Source organism: Orcinus orca, chromosome 20 (genome assembly GCF_937001465.1).
Source record: "Orcinus orca chromosome 20, mOrcOrc1.1, whole genome shotgun sequence".
Taxonomy (NCBI): Eukaryota; Metazoa; Chordata; class Mammalia; order Artiodactyla; family Delphinidae; genus Orcinus; species Orcinus orca.
In genome coordinates this window covers 12,281,072-12,304,293 of record NC_064578.1, presented here as the reverse complement: position 1 = coordinate 12,304,293, position 23,222 = coordinate 12,281,072, and the positions used below count along the sequence as shown (strand labels likewise).

Sequence of the window (23,222 nt, the reverse complement as noted above, 5' to 3'; positions counted from 1 at the left end):
CAAACTCTTCTGGTTAATGAAATAATAACTAAGTTAATCAACAAGCACTTTGGTTTTCTAAACCAAATGTAACACTAGCCTAATGAGTCATGAATCAGTTCATCAGAATCTAATCAACTAGTAAAATCACATTTTTAGAATTGCAAAGCTGAGAAATGACCCTGTAACAGAGGTATCTACAACAACCTTCAAATCACAGAACATCACAATCAATCACTAAAAGAAAAAATAATTTGGAGGAAGAAATAATGTCTGGCTCTTAAAGATAACCTAATTTAAAGGAGACTATTCTTTCTCCAATAAGCTGAAGACAGGATCTGCCTCTGTTAATAAATGCTGGGTTCATAACATTTACTTACAGAAGTAAACATTCCTTTGCTTTTTCCTATACTGAAATGTTTACACAAAAATCAAATACTTCCATTGCTCAATTCAAAGCAGTTTCTTGTCAGAGTAATGGGTGGGAAATCCTTCAATAAAATGTCATTGCCTTGGGGTAAAATGCAACATAAAAAAATACAAGACCACTTCTATTAAGGTTCTTCAATAAGAGGAAAATATTTCTTTAAATGATATTTCTATCTGCAAGTGAAGTTAATGTTCAAATTTTAAAATTTCAGAAATCAAAGCCCCCTGGTGGATTCTCCACTTCTCTGCCACGTGGTTCTTACCTCCCCTTCTCTTTCTCATTTGCTAAGTAAGAAAGAGTTAACTCATAAATTAGAGGAATGTTGTTTCAGCTCCAAAGAAAGCTTTTAAGGAGAGGGTCAATGCAAGGACCAGAGTCTTCATTAACTCATTAACAAGACAGGTCACTGTGGCCTCAGGGTTCATTTATCAGCAGGAAAACCTCAGCTGGTAATGGCTGGTTGTTTCCTGCACATCTCAAAATTCAGAATGGAGAAGTAGACTCCATTGTGAGTCTGTTTCCTGACTTGGAAGGAAAGAAAATATTTTCATGATGACTATTCTTTTCTCAGGCTGGTGTTACATTTGGCTCAAAGGCACAATGGGCAAGCGTGGGGCTTCTACTCCCACAGCACTTTCTAATGCTTTTTTGTTCCCAGTTAATTACGTTGTAATGATGCTATGTATAACCTCACTGGGTTTCACCAACGAGGCACTAGTTTTTAAATGAATTTTTATGTAAGTGTTAATATCTGTAAATTAGGCAAGCTGTAGCAGTAACTGCCTGCCCATCCACCTGAACCACATATACCATCAGCTACAGTTCTCTTCGGTGGCTGCTGTTCTTGACTGTGAACTGCTGTTCATAGCCCACAATGGATTCAAAGCTATTAACAACCCTATGGAAACCCAACTAGTTTTGCTATAATGTTCAGAAAGGCTTTCTTCTGTAACGTTGAGGTTGGCATCTACTTTGAGGAAGAAAACCATGAAAAACTGAGCAATCATTGTGCTCTCAAAAGAAGACTGGTAGTTTCTCTCCAAAATACGTGACTGGTTGGATTAGCAGAAAGCTTAAAGCAAAACTCCAAACTAAAATCTCTCAGTGGGGGAACTGTAAGTAGAGCTTCTGTGCACTTGGCACTGCTCTGGCAATTAAGCTTTGGGAAGGCTTGCTGCAAACTGCAGGTTGCAGCAGGGAAGAGGGGGAAGAAAAAAAGACCTGATTTCTCACCTTCCCCTCATAGCCCTGAACCAGCAATGCTGACATACCTTCCACAGCTCCAAGAAAAGGCAGCCACAGCATTTCTGGAGGAGTTAAAGCTGTTGTGCTTTCTCTCCACCTCTAGCGTTTTGCATCTGCCACCATTTCTAAGCCTCCCCGTCTGTGTTCGTTCTACTGCTCTTCTCCAGCAGCTAGTCTGGAAGGCAGTATGGTACAACTGAAAAGACCTGGCTGGAGGCATCAAAAGCTCTAGGTCTTCGGACTTTGCTCTGGTCCTTAGCCGCTCTGAACTCCCTATCCCACGGTCTTTTTCATTTCTAAAACTCTACTGGCGTTTTCTTAATTGCTAATACTTGTACAGCACACAAATTCCACACTAAACACTTCAAATACGCACTTCAGGTGCCTGAATATCACAGGCCATGCCAAGGATGTTCCCAGTTGCTAGCACGCTGCCACAAAATCCACTGCCAGGACCAATTTGTGGAGTTTGCTGCACTAGAGGTTTTATAATCCTCTGTTGACATCAGAATTTACTTTTTATTATAAAATGTAGAGAATAGTGGAGCTTTCTAATTGTTATTTTTGGGAAGAAAATCTTGGATTTTGGAAAAACATTACTCACTATAGCTACACATCCATGTTGGCACTTCTGTTTTCACTGATATCCTTCCCCACTCCCCAGGAGGAAAAAGTCAGTACAACAGGAACTTATGTGTACAAAACTCTGCTATGTCTCTGCTTCCTAAAAGCTTTGGCAAAAGAAGAGTGTTTTCTTTACCAGCTGACTCATTAACAGAAAGACAGTAAAAGTTTGTTTAATTAGAACAAGAGGGGCAGGTAGTAAGGAGGTCACTGCTGGCTCATCAGTTGCCATCCCGAGTGGCTGCCAACGCCAAATGCAGTTCAGGTTCTGACCGATTCCTATGTTATCAGAGTGCCTGTTTCTCTATCTGCACATGAAAGCAGAAGAATTCTTTCTCTAGGCTCTTACTTGGGAGAAGAAGAAAAAACACTTTGCGGTTAGGTGGTTTGGTTAAGAGTCAGGAACCTCATCTTGCCTTTGGAAGAAACCTAAGATCAGTGACTCTCAATCATGGGCAATTTTGCCCCCAGGGAACATTTAGCAATGTGTGGAGACATCGGGGTAGTCATAACTTGGGGAGAGAGGAAGAGGTATGACTGGCACCTAGGGGGCAGAGGCTGGGGATGCTGCTGAACAGCCTGCAATGTACAGGACAGTTCTCCACAACAAAGGACTATCCAGCCCAAATGTGAGGGGAGCAGGGGCTGAGAAGCCCTGCCAGAGGTGAAACAATACTCCTTCCATCCCAGGAAGCAGCTCTGCTGCAACGACGACAGCAGTCTCCCTGACACAGCGCACTGAGCTCCTTGGAAACATACAAGATTTAAAATCTGGTCCATCAGTGAACATTCCCTATGAGCTCTAACTTCTGGTTGTTCTTGGGAAGATGGAGACTCGCTTGAGAGAACAAAAAAGTCTCTAGACTGAATTTAGAATCTACTGCATGATACTAAACATTTCTAAATAACATTCAGCAAAACCCTTTCACATTTTAGCTGGTTAGAGAACAAAACGAGGGTGGCACTAGATAGCCAGTTTTCTCTGTGTGCACATGTTCTCTCTTGTTTCATGGCAGTTCCTTTGTTGAGGATTCTACCTTTGAGCAGTCCTCAAGTGGCCTGGGTACAGCCTGGCTACAATTCCTTCACACTAATGTGTTGACTCCATTTTTCTCCAGCAAAAAAGGCGCCGATCCGCATCATGTAGATGGGAAGCAAATGCTAATGGAACTGTTCCAAGAAGGAAAGGAATTTTAGAGAAAATATATGTATATGACAAAACAGCTGGGGCAATTCCCACAGTCCTGAAGGAAGAATGAGGCCCCAGAGCACATGAGGAAAGCCTGGGAGGGAGTTCATGACTTCATCACTAGTTCAATTATTTTAAAAGCTTCCAAATAGACACTAAGCAATAAGCTTTGGAACTGCCTTAGCTAGTACATACGCTAAGTAGAATTCTCAAAGGTGGCCTGATGAGTTAAAAATCATCAATATCCTAATATTGACTAACTCTACTACTTCCTGCTATATCACTTTAAATCGTTAATCAATGAAAGATCAGCTCATGCAAGGTTAATTTCCTAAGAAGGCAAAGAAAAGGGAATAATTCGGTGGATGATTTGATATTTGTGTAGACTGGGCAACAGATGAGTGTGCGACATTTTCTGCAGAATTTTAAAAAAGCATTTGTTTAATTATAAGGACATTTCAAGAATCTCAGTAAGGGGGCTTCCCTGATGGCACAGTGCTTAAGAATCCGCCTGACAATGCAGGGGACACAGGTTCGAGCCCTGGTCCAGGAAGATCCCACATGCCGCGGAGCAACTAAGCCCGTGTGCCACATCTACTAAGGCTGCGCTCTAGAGCCTGCAAGCCACAACTACTGAGCCTGCGTGCCACAACTACTGAAGCCTGCACGCCTAGAGCCTGTGCTCCGCAACAAGAGAGGCCACCGCAATGAGAAGCCCGCGCACCGCAACGAAGAGTAGCCCCCTCTCACCGCAACTAGAGAAAGCCTGCGCACAGCAACGAAGACCCAATGCAGCCAAAAATAAATAAAATAAATACATTTATTAAAAAAGAATCTCAGTAACAAACAATTTCCCCCTTATCCCCCAATTAAAGCAGCATGAATAATTTTAGCGCTCTTATTTAGTATAATTATGGTATGGTAGAATATGCTGTAATAAGCCATAGTTACTTAAAACCCAATGGACTGGGGCTTCCCTGGTGGTGCAGTGGTTGAGAGTCCGCCTGCCAATGCAGGGGACACAGGTTTGTGCCCCGGTCCGGGAAGATCCCACATGCCGCGGAGTGGCTAGGCCCGTGAGCCATGGCCGCTGAGCCTGCGCGTCCGGAGCCTGTGCTCCGGAAAAGGAGAGGCCACAGTAGTGAGAAGGCTGCGTACCGCAAAAAACAAACAAAACCCAATGGACCACTGCTTCGCTGTTGGAGGAAACTAACTAACCTCCAGCAGTGGCGCACAAATTCTGAAGCCAATGAAAAGCTTGCCCTGTCAGTATATACAAGGCTTTTGGGGCCTATATAAGGTTTTTCATTGCTATACACAAACATAAAAATCAGGGTGATGACTGCACAAAAATGAGAATGTACTAAATACCACTGAATTGTATGCTTTAAGATGTCTCATTTTATGTTACATGAATTTCACCTCAATAAGTAAACAGAGGAATCAGGACTTAAACCACTTTAATTACTTTAGAAAACAAAATCATGGAGAGAATGCCTATTAGAAAAATACCTATAACATTAATGATACAATTCGGAACCAAACAATCATATTATAGCTCATGTACAGATGATGTTTTATAGTAGACATATATTCACATGAAAAGAATAGCAAAAAAAAGAAGGAAAGCTGAATGAAAGACTACTCAAAGTAAATCTCTGAATGAAAATAATGATCTTTAAGAAGAGCCCAGGAGCAATATAATTTACAAGAATATCCCTAAAAGCTGTGAGAGAGTTTGGTAATAGGAGATTAAAATCATTTGTCCCTCTTGTGACTGGTTTGAGGTAGACCAATGTGGAAGTAGGAATATAAGGAATGTGACAGAGTGAACTTTAAAATCTTGGGAACTGTTAGATCTCTTTAAGACACACGTTATTTGGTCCTAAGTTGGTGTCCAGCTGCCACAAGACCTGGTCAAGTAATCAGTGACTGCACTGAAGCTGCACCAGGGAATAATCAAGGCCTTCTTGCGATGAGGTCTGGAGGCTTCCGGGTTTCCACCCAAGAAGAAAGCGGAAATGTCCATTAAGAGAAAAATAACAGAAATGGATGATAGTGTGAGCAACACTGAATGATAGCTCAAATGTAAAGGTTCAGTGTTCACAATGCATCTCCCATGAGGACTCGCCTTGCTTAAATTCCGCTGTACACAGTGCTTACTAGTACCTGTCTAGTGTTAAGAACAGAATGGTAGTGAGATTATGCCCTGGATTCTGACATGAAAGCTCCTGGTGAAATGTAAATTAAGTAGCCCAAGGACCAGGAATTTTAATTTGCCAAAGTTCTCTTGGAGTACATGCCCTACTGCACACAGTAGCAGATGTACAGATAGGATGAAGGAAGTAAGAATAAACTACAAGATTTCTAGATATTCTACACGGTGCATACTTTGATGTTCCAAGATAACTCTAAAAACTTCCACTCAAAAAAAAAAGTCAACACTCCCTATGAAAGAGATTGGTATGCCATCCAAACTCTGGAAATAACCCTGCTCCATTCCTCTCTTCTGAGGTAGTATTTTGCTGCCTAATAAAGACTTGAAAATCCAGTCAGTCATCAGGACTTCCCCACCCCACCCCCAAAAAGTGACTGAGCTTTTCTTGGAAAAATGCGGATGGTCTCATCTATCCTTCCTGAGTAAACAGCAAGTAGTTGGTGCCACAATACATTTTGGGAGCTCAAGTTCAGTAACAGGTGTCAGTATTCCTTTGTTAATCAATAGAACACAAATCCAAAGTGACTTGGAAAAACTGAAAAGAACAAAGCAATAAAAATAAAATAAAATAAAAAAGATAAAGAGGGCTTCCCTGGTAGCGCAGTGGTTGAGAGTCCGCCTGCCGATGCGGGGGACACGGGTTCGTGTCCCAGTCCGGGAAGATCCCACATGCCGTGGAGCGGCTGGGTCCATGAGCCATGGCCGCTGAGCCTGTGCATCTGGAGCCTATGCTCCGCAACGGGAGAGGCCACAACAGTGAGAGGCCCGTGTACCGCAAAAAAAAAAAAAAAAAAGAGAAAAAAATAGCAACTTTACAGTAGAGAAACCTGGCAGACTCTCCTTTAACCAAATGATCAAAGTTAACATCACTAGCAACAAGTTGATACCACGTGTGATAAGAAGGGCACGTTTCCTCTCTGGCAGTCTTTCCAAACATCCATAATCCCAGTCTCATCATGAAGAGAACTCAAATGGAGGGACACTCTACAAAATACCTGATCAATACTCTTCAGAAGTGTCAAGCTCAAGAAAAATAAAGACTTAGAAGTTGTCACAGATTAGAGGAGACCGTGTAGAGATGGCAACTAACTGCAAGGTAGAATCAAGGTTTGGATTCTGGAACAAAGGGACATTAGTGGGAAAACTGGTGAAATCCAAATAATGTCTGTTTCTTAGTTAATCGTATACCAATGTTAACGTCTTTCCTTTTTCCTCTATAAATTTATTTATTTATTTATTTATTGGCTGCATTGGGTCTTTGTTGCTGTTTGCGGGCTTCCTCTAGTTGCAGCGAGCGGGGGCTACTCTTTGTCGCGGTGTGTGGTCTTCTCACTTAGGTGGTTTCTCTTGTTGTGGAGCATGGACTCTAGGAGTGCAGGCTTCAGTAGTTGTGGCATGCGGGCTCAGTAGTTGTGGCACATCGGTTTGGTTGCTCCGTGCCATGTGAGATCTTCCCGGACCAGGGCTCCAACCCGTGTCCCCTGCATTAGCAGGCGGATTCTCAACCACTGAGACACCAGGGAAGCCCCCAATGTTAATTTCTTAAAGTTTTCTTTCTTTCTTTTTTTTTTTAATTCATGGGCAATCCTCATATTTCTTTCTCTTATTTGTATTTGTTAATCAATTTCTAACGTGTGTGTGTGTGTGTGTGTGTGTGTGTGTGTGTGTGTGTTTTAAATTTATTTATTTATTTATTTGGTTATGCCGGGTCTTAGTTGCAGCTCACTGGTACCTCAGTTGTGGCCTGAGGGCTCCTTAGTTGTGGCATGCGAACTCTTAGTTGCAGCACGCATGTGATATCTAGCTCCCTAACCAGGGATTGAACCCAGGCCCCCTGCATTGGGAGTGCGGAGTCTTAAACACTGCACCACCAGAGAAGTCCCTATGTTTTAAATTCTACCAGTGATTTCCTAAATTTTTCAATTGGTATTATAAACCCTTCTATTTTTTTCCTAAGTAATATTTGAACAGATACATATGGACATACACAAATGATTCTTTTCTCCTTCACTCTCCCACTTCCCTAAACTCACATGACACTGAGTTTATGATCTGTTATTATTGTTTATCCTTCCAGATATGTTTTGACTCATTAGCATTCACTTTTGATTAATTTCTTAATTTTGATAAATGAATCAGGGTTACGTAAGATGTTTTAATATTACAGGAAGCTGGATGAAGGGTTCAGGGAAACTCTGTACTGTCTTTACAACTCTTCTGTAAATCTAAGATTATTTCAAAATAAAAATTAAATAACAACAACAATTTAAGCCCAAAGCCTAAAATTTCTTCAACTCTGCTTTGGTGGTCACTGTCTTGTCTTAAGTGGGAAAGAAATGCTCATCTAACATGAACAAGTGGAAGACTGGAGTAAACTGTACATTGTTTTTTCCTTTTTGGCTTACCTTCATTAAAACTTTACTGAGCGGGGGACTTCCCTGGTGGCACAGCAGTTAAGAATCCGCCTGCCAATGCAGAGGACACAAGTTTGAGCCCTGATCCTGGAAGATCCCACATGCCGCGGAGCAACTAAGCCTGTGCGGCACAACAACTGAGCCTCTAGAGCCCACGAGCCACAGCTACTGAGCCCACGTGCTGCAACTACTGAAGCCCACATGCCTAGAGCCCATGCTCTGCAGCAAGAGAAGCCACCACAATGAGAAGCCTGCACACCACAATAAAGAATAGCCCCCGCTTGCTGCAACTAGAGAGAGCCTGCACGCAGCAATGAGGACCCAATACAGCCATAAATAAAATAAATAAATTTATATATTAAAAAAAGCTTTACTGAGGGGACTTCCCTGGTGGCACAGTAGTTAAGAATCTGTCTGCCAATGCAGGGGACACGGGTTTGAGCCCTGGTCCGGGAAGATCCCACGTGCCGCGGAGCAAACTAAGCCGATGTGCCACAACTACTGAACTTGTGCTCTAGAGCCCGCAAGCCATAACTGCTGAGCCCGCGTGCTGCAACTACTGAAGCCCGTGAGCCTAGAGCTCGTGTTCTGCAACAAGAGAAGCCACTGCAGTGAGAAGCCCGCAAACCGCAACAAAGAGTAGCTCCCGCTCACTGCAACTAGAGAAAAAGCCTGTGCGCAGCAATGAAGACCCAACGCAGCCAAAAACAAACAAACAAACAAAACAAACAAACAAAAAACCTTTACCGAGGTAATAATTTACTGCAAGCTCTTTTTTTGATATTGAGATATAATGTGCATGTCAAAAGATGTACTCTTTTAAAGTGTACCTTTCCGTGGTTATTAGTAAAGACACAAAGCTGTATAACCATCACTATCTAATTCTACAACATTTCCATTGACCCTCCCCCTGCCAAAAAAGAAACCCAAACGAAACCCTGTACCCATTAGCAGTCACCCGTCCTTCCTTATCCTGTCCAGCCGCAGACAACCTTTAACCTACTTTGTTTCTATAACTGCTTATTCTGGACATTTCATATAAGTAGAACCATACAATATGTGGTCTTTTGTATTTGGCTTCTTTCATTTACCACAAAGCTTTCAAGGTTCATCTACGTTGCAGCCCAAATCAGTACTGTACTCATTTTCAAGGCCAAATAATATTCCATTGTATGGGTTTTACACATTTTATTTATCCATTCATCAGTTGATAGACATTTGGATTGTTTCCACCCTTTGGCTGCTATGAATATGTACTTGTATGGACAAGAGATATCCAATTGTCCCGGTACCATCTGTCAAAGTGATTACACCTTCCCCATGTAGCTGTCTTGGCATTCTGGCCAAAAATCAATTGACTATAAATGTGAGGGTGTATTTCTGAACTCTCAATTCAATTCCACTGATCTATACATCTGTCCTTATGCCAGTACCACAATGTCTTGACTACTGTAGCTTTGTAGTAAGTTTTTTAAAAAATTTATTTATTTATGTATTTATTTATTTGGCTGTGTTGGATCTTAGTTGCAGCATACAGGATGTTCACTGCAGCATGCGGAATCTTTTGTTGCAGCATGTGGGCTTCTCTCTAGTTGTGGCACTCGGGCTCTAGGGTGCGCAGGACTCAGTAGTTGTGGTGCACGAGCTCCAGTGTGCACAGGCTCAGTAGCTGCGGCTCACAGGCCCCAGAGCATGCGGGCTCAGTAGCTGTGGCACACAGGCTTAGTTGCCCCGTGGCATGCGGGATCCTAGTTCCCTGACCAGGGATCAAACCCATGTACCCTGCATTGGAAGGAGGATTCTTAACCACTGGACCACCAGGGAAGTCCCTGTACTAAGTTGTGTTTTTTTTTAATAAATTTTTAAAAAAATTTTTATTTATTTATTTATGGCTGTGTTGGGTCTTCGTTTCTGTGCGAGGGCTTTCTCTAGTTGCGGCAAGCGGGGGCCACTCACTATCGCGGCCTCTCTTGTTGCGGAGCACAGGCTCCAGACGCGCAGGCTCAGTAATTGTGGCTCACGGGCCTAGTTGCTCCGCGGCATGTGGGATCTTCCCAGACCAGGGCTCGAACCCGTGTCCCCTGCATTGGCAGGCAGATTCTCAACCACTGCGCCACCAGGGAAGCCCCCGTACTAAGTTTTGAAGTTGGGAAATGCGAGTCCTTCAACTTTGCTGTTCTTTTTCAAAACTGTTTTGGCTATTGTGGGTCCCTTAAGTTTCCATATGATTTTTAGAATCAGCTTATCAATTTCTATAAAGAAGCCAGCTGGGATTCTGATAGGAGTTGCACTGAATCTGTAGATCAATTTTGGGAGTACAGCCACCTTAACAATATGAAGTCTCCCAATCAATGAAAACGGATGTCTTTCCATTTATTTAGATCTTTAATTTCTTTCAATAATATTTTATAGATTTCAGTGTACAAGTCTTAAACATCTTTTGTTAAATTTACTCCTAAGTATTTTACTCTTTTAGATGCTTTTGTAAGTAGAATTGTCTTCTTCATTTTGTTTTTGGATTGTCCATTGCTAATTTATTGAAATACAATTGATTTTTGTAGTATACTGATTTGTATCCTGCAACCTTGATGAATCTGTCTACTACTTCTCATAGTTTTTAGATGATTAATGAGGATTTTCTATATAAAAGATCATGTCATTTGTGAATAGAGATTTAACTTCTTTCTTTCCAATTTGGTTGCCTCTTACTTCATTTTCTTGTCTAAGTGCCCTGGCTAGAACCTCCAACACAATGCCAAATAGAAATAGCATGAGGGGACATCCTTGACTTCTTCCTATCTTAGGGGGAAAACAGCCAGTCTTTCATGATTAAGTATGATGTTAGCTGTGGTTTCGTTTTTCATAGATGCCCTTTTATTGGGTTGAGGAAGTTCCCTTCTGTTCTTAGTTTGTTGAGTATACTTCACTCCTTTATTGTTTTTCACAAGTGATTAATATTCCACTGTATGGATACAGTATAATAAGAAATGTATTTGGCCCCAGTTTCCTGGAACACAGCTCCCAAACCCCTTGGGATTTCCTGAGTGCTAACAGCATCTTTTGTTATTCATAGCAAGAGCTCCTTATGTTCACACTGGAGTTTATGCTAAACGAGGTGACTTAGGATAGTGCCCACAGATAGCTTCAGGACTGAGCTGGTCACAAGAAAGACCAAATGGTTAGAGGCCATCGACCTCTGGGAAGGGGAGGAGGGACAGAGATGAAGCTCTATAAAAACCTCTAAAGAGCAAAATGTGATGAGCTTCTGGGTTAGTAAACACACTGAGGTGTTGGGCGAGTGCTCCCAATACCTTACCCTATGCATCTCTTCCATTTGGCTCTTTCTGAGTTGTACTCTTAATACTAAACTGGTCAACATAAGTAAAATGCTTTCCTGAGTTCTGTGAGCCATCCTAGCCAATTACTAAACTTTAGGAGGGGGTCATGTAACCCCTGATTTATAATTTTTTTAAAAAATCTTTTTAAAAAAATAAATTTATTTATTTTTGGCTGAGTTGGGTCTTCGTTGCTGCGCATGGGCTTTCTCTAGTTGCGGTGAGTGAGGGCTACTCTTTGTTGCGGTGCGCGGGCTTCTCACTGTGGTGGCTTCTCTTGCTGCAGAGCACGGGTTCTAGGCACTCGGGCTTCAGCAGTTGTGGCTTGCAGGCTCTAGAGCGCAAGCTCAGTAGTAGTGGCGCACGGGCTTAGTTGCTCTGTGGCATGTGGGATCTTTCTGGACCAGGGCTCGAACTCGTGTCCCCTGCACTGGCAGACGGATTCTTAACCACTGTGCCACCAGGGAAGTCCCTGATTTATAATTATTTAGTCAGAAGCATGGATAGCCCGGGTTTTGCACTTGGTATCTCAAGGGGGGCTATTCTTATGGGACTGAGTCCTTATGCTGTGAGGTGTACATTAACTCCGGGCAGTGGCAGAACTGAATTAAACTGATGAACACTTAGGTGGTGTCTGGAGAATCACAGTATTGGTTGGTGTTGGAAAACACCCCAGAATGGATGTACGTTTTGTTTATCTGTTCATCAGTTGATGGACATTGGGTTGTTTCCACTTTTTGGGTACCATGATAATGCTGCTATGAACATTTGTGTACGTTTTTGTGTGGACATATTGTTTTCAGCTTTCTTGAGTATATATTTTGGAATAGAACTATAGGTTTAAATGGTAAGTTTATGTTTAACTTTTTGAGGAAATGTCAAAATCTTTTCCAAAGCAATTATAGCATGCTGTATCCCACCAGTAACATACAAGGGTTTCAATTTCTCCACACCCTCACCAACATTTATTTCCATCTTTTTGATTATAGCCATACTAATAGGTGTGAAGTGGTATCTCACTGTGGTTTGATTTCCATGTCCCTAATGAATAATTATGCACTGCAAGTTTTTAACTAAATGTTATTTTAAAATTATTGCAGACATTTAATTGGATGCAACTTAAGCAAGGATAGCCTTAAATCATGTAGAAATCCTTGCCAGAAACCACGAAAACACATATGCATAAAACTATTCATTGTGGGACTCTTTTATAATAACAGAAGACTAGAGGGACTTCCCTGGTGGCCCAGTGGTTAAGAGTCCGCCTTCCAGTGCAGGGGACGTGTGTTCAATCCCTAGTCGGGGAACTAGGATCCCACATGCCACAGGGCAACTAAGCCTGCACGTTCTAGAACCTTCTCATCACAACTACAGAGAAGCCTCCGTGCCCCAATGGAGACCCAATGAAGCTAAATAAAAAGATTAAAACAAACAAACAAAAAACCCAGAAGACTAGAAACAACCCAAATGTTTAATGAACAAAATTAACTGAATAAACTCTGGTACATTCATACGATGAAATACCTTGCATCTGAAAAAAATGAAAGAGGAAACTCTCTAAGTACTACTATCAAGTGATCTCCAGAATGTACTAAGTAAAAATGCAAGGCAGAGAAAACTGTATATAGGATACTATGTGTGTGTTAATCTAAGTAAAGAGAAATAAATGTATCTTTTTTTGTCAATGGAAGGATAAATCATTAAAAAAAGATTACTTATACTATAAAGAGAGAATAGGTAGAGGGAATAGAGACAGAAATTGAACTTATTTGAAAATTTGCTTTTATAGATTTTGCATTAAGTACAAAATAAAATTTAAGTAGAAACAAAAGCAATCTCTAAAAACTAAAAATGAAATAAAACAAATGAACTTAATATATATCTACTTGGTAGCATCACAAAAAGAAATACTATTCCAGGTGACTTTAGATCACAGTAATTTAGCTATACATTTCAAGTGAAATATACCCTAAGGACAAAAAAAACTGCAAAAACAAAACAGAAAACCTAACTTATACTATTTGTACTAATCCCACTTGGTGGTGGTACTAAGACTATTATGTGTACATTGTGAAATAAAGCAAATGGGTATTTGTGTGATATTCTATCAATCCTGCTGTTTGTTCTCAGTTTAAGAAGATAAAAGTTTCAGATTTAAGATAACCCGAGAGTCCTAAATTTGTTTCAGACGGAGCAGTACTGCCTTTACAGAAAGGAAATAAAAATAAAACAAAACAAAACTCTTTGTGTACTGAAAAGTCCTTGGGACAACGACCAACTCAGTAGTGCTAAAAAGAAACAACAGACCCAAAATGGAGTCACTTATGCTAAGCCCCATAAAAACTTAAAACTACTAACGTAACTGCAGTTTCACCTCTCCCAGGAGTGGAATTATAAACCAACCAGTCTGAAATTTCTTAGTCAGCACTAGAGAGGTAATCTACCTAAAATGCCCTGCCTTCCCCTAAAGGAAGGTATACCTTACCTGAAAAAATCCAGTTTTTAAATTTCCTTGTTCCACCCTCTTTCTGCTTATAAAAACTTTCCATTTTGTAAGGAGCACCTTTCTATCAATATTTGGTAGATGGGATGCTGCTTGATTCATGAATTGCTTAATAAAGTCATTAAGATCTTCAAATTTACTCTGCTGAATTTTGTTTTGTAACACTAGCAACTAACATTCCTTATCCCTAGTGTCTTGAAATAATGCTTCCCAATAAAAGGCAACAGGGGTCCTAGGTTAGATAACCTACACCAGGTCTGTGGCAAATGTACAAAATGAGCCTGGGATATTTTGTCATACCAGATAACCCGGAAGCTATCAAAGAGTATTAGGGTTATTGTCAAAAGGACTTGTGACCTTACTTGAAGAAGTACTCACTGACCAGATGAAACAATGTGGGAATCAATAAGGGTAATGACTCTAATACCCTTGATTGATTTGAAATAATATCAAATGTTTAAATTCATGAGTTCACAATAAAAAATACTAATTTGTATTTAACTGGAGGATGTTAGTGAATCAACTCATACTGAAAATGGGTACATAAAAAAGAAACAAGCATTTATCCTGTCTTTCCTATATGAATTGGGACCAAACAGATGAGGAAGAGTTGATATGTATATGAGTATTACAGCTAATAAATGAAGAGAGAATGACACCGTCACTGCTATAGGTTGACTTTGTCTCCCTGCTCTCTCCAATGCACACTGAAACAATCCCAGTGTGTTGGTATTTGGAGGTGGGGCTTTTGGGAGATGATTAGGTCATGAGGGTGAAGCCCTCACAAATGGGATTATTAGTATACTTAAAAAAGGAGGCCCTAGGGAACTCCCTTACCTCTTCCATTGTGAGAGGACAGTGAGAAGACATCTGTCCATGAGCCAGGAAGCGGGTTCTCACCAGATATTGAACCTGCCCGAGTCTTCGTCTTAGGATTCCCAGCCTCCAGAAATGTTTATAAGCCACCCAGTGTATAGTAATCTGTCACAGCAGCCTGAATGGACTAAAACAGTCTCCAGTTTGCAATCGTGGATGGATCTAGGATCTAGGATCATAACACCATAAAAAGAGAAAGCCAGACATTATGTGTCTCCTAATACAACATCACTCTGATACAGTTTTGAATATAAAACAGGATGTGGGAAACTCTACAGGACAAACTAGTTTCTTCAACAAAAACATAAGAAAAATAGATGGAATGGAGACCTAAAGATTAAAAGGGACTAAGAAGAGCAGTGGTTAAGAATCTGCCTGCCAATGCAGGGGACATGGGTTTGAGCCCTGGTCCGGGAAGATCCCACATGCCGTGGAGCCACTAAGCCTGTGCGCCATAACTACTGAGTCTGCGCTCTAGAGCCCGCATGCTGTAACTACTGAGCCCGTGTGCCACAACTACTGAAGCCCACACGCCTAGAGCCTGTGCTCCACAACAAGAGAAGCCACCACAATGAGAAGCCCGTGCACCGTAACAAAAAGCAGCCCCCGCTTGCCGCAACTAGAGAAAGCCCACACACAGCAATGAAGACCCAACGCAGCCACAAATTAAAAACAAATAAATAAATTTATTTTAAAAATAAAATAAAATAAAAGGGACTAAGAGATATATCAACCAATTATCATGCCTGAACCTTACTGAATCCTGATTCAAACAAACTAGAACATATGAGACAAACTGGATATTTAAACAATGATCGAATATTTGGTAATATTATGAAAACACTTACTTTTTTCAGGTGTGACATGGTATTATGATTCTGTTTAAAAAGAAGAGAAACATATTGAAATATTTATCGGTAAATATTTTTATTTTAGAGATATACATAAAATAATATTTATGAGTAAACTCACATATCTGAGATATGCTTCAAAATAATATGATAAGCCTAGACAGGGGTACAGACGAAGTAAGACTGGGTACTAATGGTTAATTATTGAAGCTGGGCTAAAAAAAGAAAAAAAATGGACCATGCTATTAGAGAGATAATAATTTAAAAATTCCTTACCAACAAAGTTCTTAAACCTTTCTTTCTTTCTTTTTTCAGTTTTGAAGATTTTTATCATTTTACTGAATCTCTGTCCTATGCCTCTTTCTGGGAACAGAAGAGACTATTTTAATTGAAGTAGAATGCTTATACCCTCTACTATAACTAATTTTTATGTCTAAAAGAAGAATTTCCACAGAAACTACCATAAAAACCCACTCTAAAGAATCTTAATTATACCAATCATGTCTCCAATGAAGTAATATAAAACGTTAACTGTTTAAATATACAGTTGTCCTTCAGTATAAGGGAATGGTTCCAGGACCTTCTTTGGATACCAAAATCCGTGGATGATCAAGTCCTTTATATAAAATGGCAGAGTATATGTATATAACCTATACACATCCTCCTGAATACTTTAAATCATCTCTAGATTACTTAATACCTAATACAATGTAAATGCTATGTAAATAGTTGCTGGCCCTAAGCAAATTCAAGTTTTGTTTATTGGAACTTTCTGGAATCTTTTTTCTGCATATTTTCGAACCTGTGGATACGGAGAGCCAACTGTATAAGAGTTAAATGTGGATCTTAGCCTTCATGTAATTCCTGTTTCTCAAAGAATATTTAAAGTCCAGACAGAACGAAAGCCTCCATTTAGAAAACTGCCAGAGCAAATATACAAAGGGAAAATTCCTGCCTATTGTGGGAACAACAGGCACCTCACAACATGTCCATGGTCCCTCCTCCTGCAACCACAGCAGACATCAGTAATCAATCACTTCTTTCCTTCTTTCCTTCTGAATCTCCACAGAGCTTCATGGCAATATGATAACCAGATTAGTATTATTAGGTGTCAGGAAACCTATTTGCCACCCTTGTTTATCTTTCCTTCTTCACTTCCATCTCCTTGGAAAAGCATCATGATAGAGTGGAAGGAGCTCAGACTTTGGACTCAGATAAACCTGGGTGGGAATCTGGTTTCTGCCTCTTATTACTTTGGGCAAATGAACAAACCTATCTAAACCTGTTTCTTTATCTGTAAAATAAAACAATTCCCTAGGATTAGAGACGATATACATGAAGCAGCCATGGTGGGGGTTCACCAAACGATAACTATCATTACCACCCTCTCCTGAGGCTTGCTGAAGGAACACAGGATATAAAGCCGTTACTGCTTCCACTACCTGAGGGGTGGCAGAATGTCTACTAGAGCTGGGGAAAGGCATACTGGCCCACAAAGAAACAGTAAACTATTGCCTTTAAGAGGCAGTCCTACGGAGGAGTAATATGGGGAAGCTCTGCTGTGAACTGTGGTGACCTGTGAAGAAAGAGCAGATAGGGGTGTACACAAGCCAAGTCACTCTTTAACTGGGCTAGAGATGACTGCTCCAGATTAACAACTAAGAAAAACTTGTTACAGAGTTAGTTGTAGGGGCACTTCTCTTTCCCCACTAGGATTTCAGTCCTTTGAGGACAGATACCCTTTTCTTCCTTCTCTGTATCCCTAGCACAACACTTTGCCAAAAATATTCTTCACTGCCAGGCAGTTAAAAGGGAAAGAGAGAAAGAGAGAGAGAGTGAGAAAGAAAGGGAGGAAGGGAGGGAGGGAGGCAGGAAGGATGGATGGATGGAAGGAAGGAAGGAAAGGGAATATTGACACTGACTGGTTCAAGATGGTGGAGTAGAAGGATGTGTGCTCACGCCCTGTTGCAAGAGAACCGGAATCACAACTAACTGCTGAACAATCATCAACAGGAAGACAATGGAACTCACCAAAAATGATACCCCACATCCAAAGACAAAGGAGAAGCCGCAATGAGACAGTACAGGGGGCGCAATCACAATAAAATCAAATCCCATGACCACTGGGTGGGTGACTCACAAACTGGAGAACACTTTTACCACAGAAGTCCACCCACTGGAGTGAAGGTTCTGGGCCCCATGTCAGGCTTCCCAGCCTGGGGGTCAGGCAATGGGAGGAGGAATTCCTAGAGAATCAGACTTTGAAGGCTAGCGGGATTTGATTGCAGGACTTCGAGAGGACTGGGGGAAACAGACTCCACTCTTGGAGGGATCGGGACCCAGGGAAAGGAGCAGTGACCCCACAGGAGACTGAACCAGACCTACCTGCTAGTGCTGGAGGGTCTCCTGCAGAGGTAGGGGGTGGCTGCAGCTCACCGTGGGTACAAGGACACTGGCTGGCAGCAGAAGTTCTGGGAAGTACTCCTTGGCGTGAGCCCTCCTAGAGTCCGCATTGGTTCCACCAAAGAGCCGGTTGGGTCCAGTGTTGGGTCGCCTCAGGCCAAACAACCAACAGGGAGGTAACCCAGCCCCACCCATCAGCAGACAAGTGGATAAAGTTTTACTGAGCTCTGCCCACCAGAGCAACAGCCAACTCTACCCACCACCAGTCCCTCCCATCAGGAAGCTTGCACAAGCCTCTTAGATAGCCTCATCCACCAGAGGGCAGACAGCAGAAGCAAAAAGAACTACAATCCTGCAGCCTGTGGAACAAAAACCACATTCACAGAAAGACAGACAAGATGAAAAGGCAGAGGGCTATGTACCAGATGAAGGAACAAGATAAAACCCCAGAAAAACAACTAAATGAAGTGGAGATAGGCAACCTTCCAGAAAAAGAATTCAGAATAATGATAGTGAAGATGATCCAGGACCTCGGAAAAAGAATGGAGGCAAAGATCGAGAAGATGCAAGAAATGTTTAACAAAGATCTAGAAGAATTAAAGAACAAACAAACAGAGATGAACAATACAATACCTGAAATGAAAATTACACTAGAAGGAATCAATAGCAGAATAACTGAGGCAGAAGAATGGATAAGTGACCTGGAAGACAGAATGGTGGAATTCACTGCTGCGGAACAGAATAAAGAAAAAAGAATGAAAAGAAATGAAGACAGCCTAAGAGACCTCTGGGACAACATTAAATGCAACAACATTCACATTATAGGGGTCCCAGAAGGAGAAAAGAGAGAGAAAGGACCTGAGAAAATATCTGAAAAGATTATAGGCAAAAACTCCCCTAACATGGGAAAGGAAATAGCCACCCAAGTACAAGAAGCACAGAGAGGCCCATACAGGATAAACCCAAGGAGAAACACACTGAGACACAAAGAAATCAAACTGGCAAAAATTAAAGACAAAGAAAAATTATTGAAAGCAACAAGGGAAAAATGACAAATAACATACAAGGGAACTCCCAGAAGGTTAACAGCTGATTTCTCAGCAGAAACTCTACAGGCCAGAAGGGAGTGGCATGATATACTTAAAATGATGAAAGGGAAGAAACTACAACCAAGATTACTCTACCCGGCAAGGATCTCATTCAGATTCAATGGAGAAATCAAAAGCTTTATAGACAAGCAAAAGCTAAGAGAATTCACCATCACCAAACCAGCTCTACAACAAATGCTAAAGGAACTTCTCTAAGTGGGAAACACAAGAGAAGAAAAGGGCCTACAAAAACAAACCCATAACAATTAAGAAAATGGCAATAGGAACATACACATTGATAATTACCTTCAATGTGAATGGATTAAATGCTCCAAACAAAAGACACAGGCTCCCTGAATGGATACAAAAACAAGACCCATCTATATGCTGTCTACAAGAGACCCACTTCAGACCTAGGGACACATACAGACTGAAAGTGACGGGATGGAAAAAGATATTCCATGCAAACGGAAATCAAAAGAAAGCTGGAGTAGCAATACTGATATCAGATGAAATAGAAATAAAATAGAATTATTTTATTCTTTAAAATAAAGAATGTTACAAGAGACAAGGAAAGACACTACATAATGATCAAGGAATCAATCCAAAAAGAAGATATAACAATTTTAAATTTATATGCACCCAACACGGGAGCACCTCAGTAATACATACAACAACTGCTAACAACTATAAAACAGGAAATTGACAGTAACACAGTAATAGTGGGGGATTTTAACACCTCACTTACACCAATGGACAGATCATCCAGACAGAAAATTAATAAGGAAACACAAGCTTTAAATGACACAATAGACCAGATAAGATTTAATTGATATTTATAGGACATTCCATCCAAAAACAGCAAATTACACTTTCTCAGCTGCACACAGAACATTCTCCAGGATACATTACATCTTGGGTCACAAATCAAGCATCAGTAAATTTAAGAAAACTGAAATCATATCAAGCATCTTTTCCGACCACAACACTATGAGATTAGAAATCAATTACAGGGAAAAAAACGTAAAAAACGCAAACACATGAGGCTAAACAATACATTACTAAATAATCAAGAGATCACTGAAGAAATCAAAGAGGAAATAAAAAAAACCTAGAGACAAATGACAATGAAAACATGACGATCCCAAACCTATGGGATGTGCAAAAGCAGTTCTAAGAGGGAAGTTTATAGCTATACAAGCCTACCTCAAGAAACAAGAAAAATCTCAAATAAACAATCTAACCTTACACCTAAAGGAACTAGAGAAAGAAGAACAAACAAAACCCAAAGTTAGCAGAAGGAAAGAAATCATAAAGATCAGAGCAGAAATAAATGAAAAAGGAACAAAGGAAATAACAGCAAAGATCAATAAAACTAAAAGCTGGTTCTTTGAGAAGATAAACAAAATTGATAAACCTTTATCCAGACTCACCAAGAAAAAGAGTGAGAGGACTCAAATCGATAAAATTAGAAATGAAAAAGGAGAAGTTACAACAGACACCGCAGAAATACAAAGCATCGTTAAGAGACTACTACAAGCAACTCTATGCCACTAAAATGGACAACCTGGAAGAAACATACAAATTCTTAGACAGGTATAACCTTCCAAGACTGAACCAGGAAGAAATAGAAAATATGAACAGACCAATCACAAGTAATGAAATTGAAACTGTGATTAAAAATCTTCCAACAGGGCTTCCCTGGTGGCGCAGTGGTTCAGAGTCCGCCTGCCGATGCAGGGGACACGGGTTCGTGCCCCGGTCCAGGAGGATCCCACATGCCACAGAGCGGCTGGGCCCATGAGCCCTGGCCACTGAGGCTGTGCATCCGGAGCCTGTGCTCCACAGCGGGAGAGGCCACAACAATGAGAGGCCCACTTAGTGCAAAAAAAAAAAAAAATCTTCCAACAAACAAAAGTCCAGGACCAGATGGCTTCACAGGTGAATTCTATCAAACATTTAGAGAAGAGCTAACACCCATCCTTCTCAAACTCTTGCAAAAAATTGCAGAGGACGGAATACTCCCAAACTCATATTACAAGGCCACCATCACCCTGATACCAAAACAAGACAAAGATACAACAAAAAAAGAAAATTACAGACCAATATCACTGATGAATATAGATACAAAAATGCTCAACAAAACACTAGCATACAGAATCAAACAACACATTAAAAGGATCATACACCATGATCAAGTGGGATCTATCCCAAGGATGCAAGGTTTCTTCAATATATGCAAATCAATCAATGTGATACACCATATTAACAAATTGAAGAAGAAAACCACAGGATCATCTCAATAGATGCAGAAAAAGCTTCTGACAAAATTCAACACCCATTTATGATAAAAACTCTCCAGAAAGTGGTAATAGAGGGAACCTACCTGAACATAATAAAGGCCATATACGACAAACCCACAGCAAACATCATTCTCAATGGTGAAAAACTGAAAGCATTTCTTCTAAGATCAGGAACAAAACAAGGATGTCTACTCTTGCCATTATTATTCAACATAGTTTTGTAAGTCGTAGCCATGGCAATCAGAGAAGAAAAAGAAATAAAAGGAATCCAAATTGGAAAAGAAGTAAAACTGTCACTGTTTGCAGATGACATGATACTATACATAGAGAATCCTAAAGATGCCACCAGGAAACTACTAGAGTTAATCAGTGAATTTGGTAAAGTTGCAGGATACAAAATTAATGCACAGAAATCTCTTGCATTCCTATACACTAACAACAAAAGATAAGAAAGAGAAATTAAGGACACAATCCCATTCACCATTGCAACAAAAAGAATAAAATACCCAGAAATAAACCTACCTAAGGAGGTAAAAGACGTGTACTCAGAAAACTATATGACACTGATGAAAGAAATCAAAGCTGACACAAAAAGATGGAGAGATATAACATGTTCTTGGATTGGAAGAATCAATATTCTAAAGATGACTATATAACCCAAAGCAATCTACAGATTCAATGCAATCCCTATCAAATTACCAGTGGCATTTTTTACAGAACCAGAACAAAAAATCTTAAAATTTGTATGGAGACACAAAAGACCCCGAATAGCCAAAGCAGTATTGAAGGAAAACAACAGAGCTGTTGGAATCAGCCTCCCAGACTTCAGACTATACTACAAAGCTACAGTAATCAAGACAATATAGGACTGGCATAAAAACAGAAATATAGATCAATGGAACAGGATAGAAAACTGAGAGATAAACCCATACATGTATGGTCAACTAATCTATGAGAAAGGAGGCAAGGATATACAATGGAGAAAAGACAGTCTCTTCAATAAGTAGTGCTGGGAAAACTGGACAGCTACATGTAAAAGAATGAAATTAGAACACGCCCTAACACCATACACAAAAATAAACTCAAAATGGATTAGAGACCTAAATGTAAGACCGGACACTGTAAAACTCTTAGAGAAAAACACAGGAAGAACACTCTTTGACATAAATCACTGCAAGATCTTTTTGACCCACCTCCTAGAGAAATGGAAATAAAAACAAAAATAAACAAATGGGACCTAATGAAACTTCAAAGCTTTTGCACAGCAAAGGAAACCATAAACAAGACAGAAAGACAACCCTCAGAATAGGAAAAATATTTGCAAATGAATCAACGGACAAAGGATTAACCTCCAAAATATATAAACAGCTCATGCAGCTCAATATTAAAAAAACAAACAGGGCTTCCCTGGTGGCGCAGTGGTTGAGAGTCCGCCTGCTGATACAGGGGACACGGGTTCGTGGCCCGGTCTGGGAAGATCCCACATGCCGCAGAGCGGCTGGGCCCATGAGGCATGGCCGCTGAGCGTGCGCATCCACGTCCGGAGCCTGTGCTCTGCAGTGGGAGAGGCCACAACAGTGAGAGGCCCGCATACCGCAAAAAAAAAAAAAACCCAATCCAAAAATGGGCAGAAGACCTAAATAGACATTTCTCCAAAAAAGACATACAGATGGCCAAGAAGCACATGAAAAGCTGCTGAACATCACTAATTATTAGAGAAATGCTAATCAAAACTACAATGAGGTATATCACCTCACACCAGTT

General features: G+C 40.6%; 1 protein-coding gene and 1 long non-coding RNA gene across 7 annotated transcripts in view; both read right to left on the bottom strand.

The window, feature by feature from the left end:
* LOC117202607 (uncharacterized) overlaps window positions 1-19,688 on the bottom strand; it is a 32,647-nt gene extending 12,959 nt beyond the window's left edge. Inside the window, exons 1-2 of the long non-coding RNA XR_004485071.2 lie at window positions 18,050-19,688; window positions 15,662-15,691 (exon numbers count right to left, since the gene is read on the bottom strand). This is a non-coding gene — a long non-coding RNA (uncharacterized LOC117202607). The remainder of the gene's footprint in view (window positions 1-15,661; window positions 15,692-18,049) is intronic.
* CFDP1 (craniofacial development protein 1) overlaps window positions 1-23,222 on the bottom strand; it is a 135,913-nt gene that overhangs the window by 34,176 nt on the left and 78,515 nt on the right. The window lies entirely within an intron of this gene.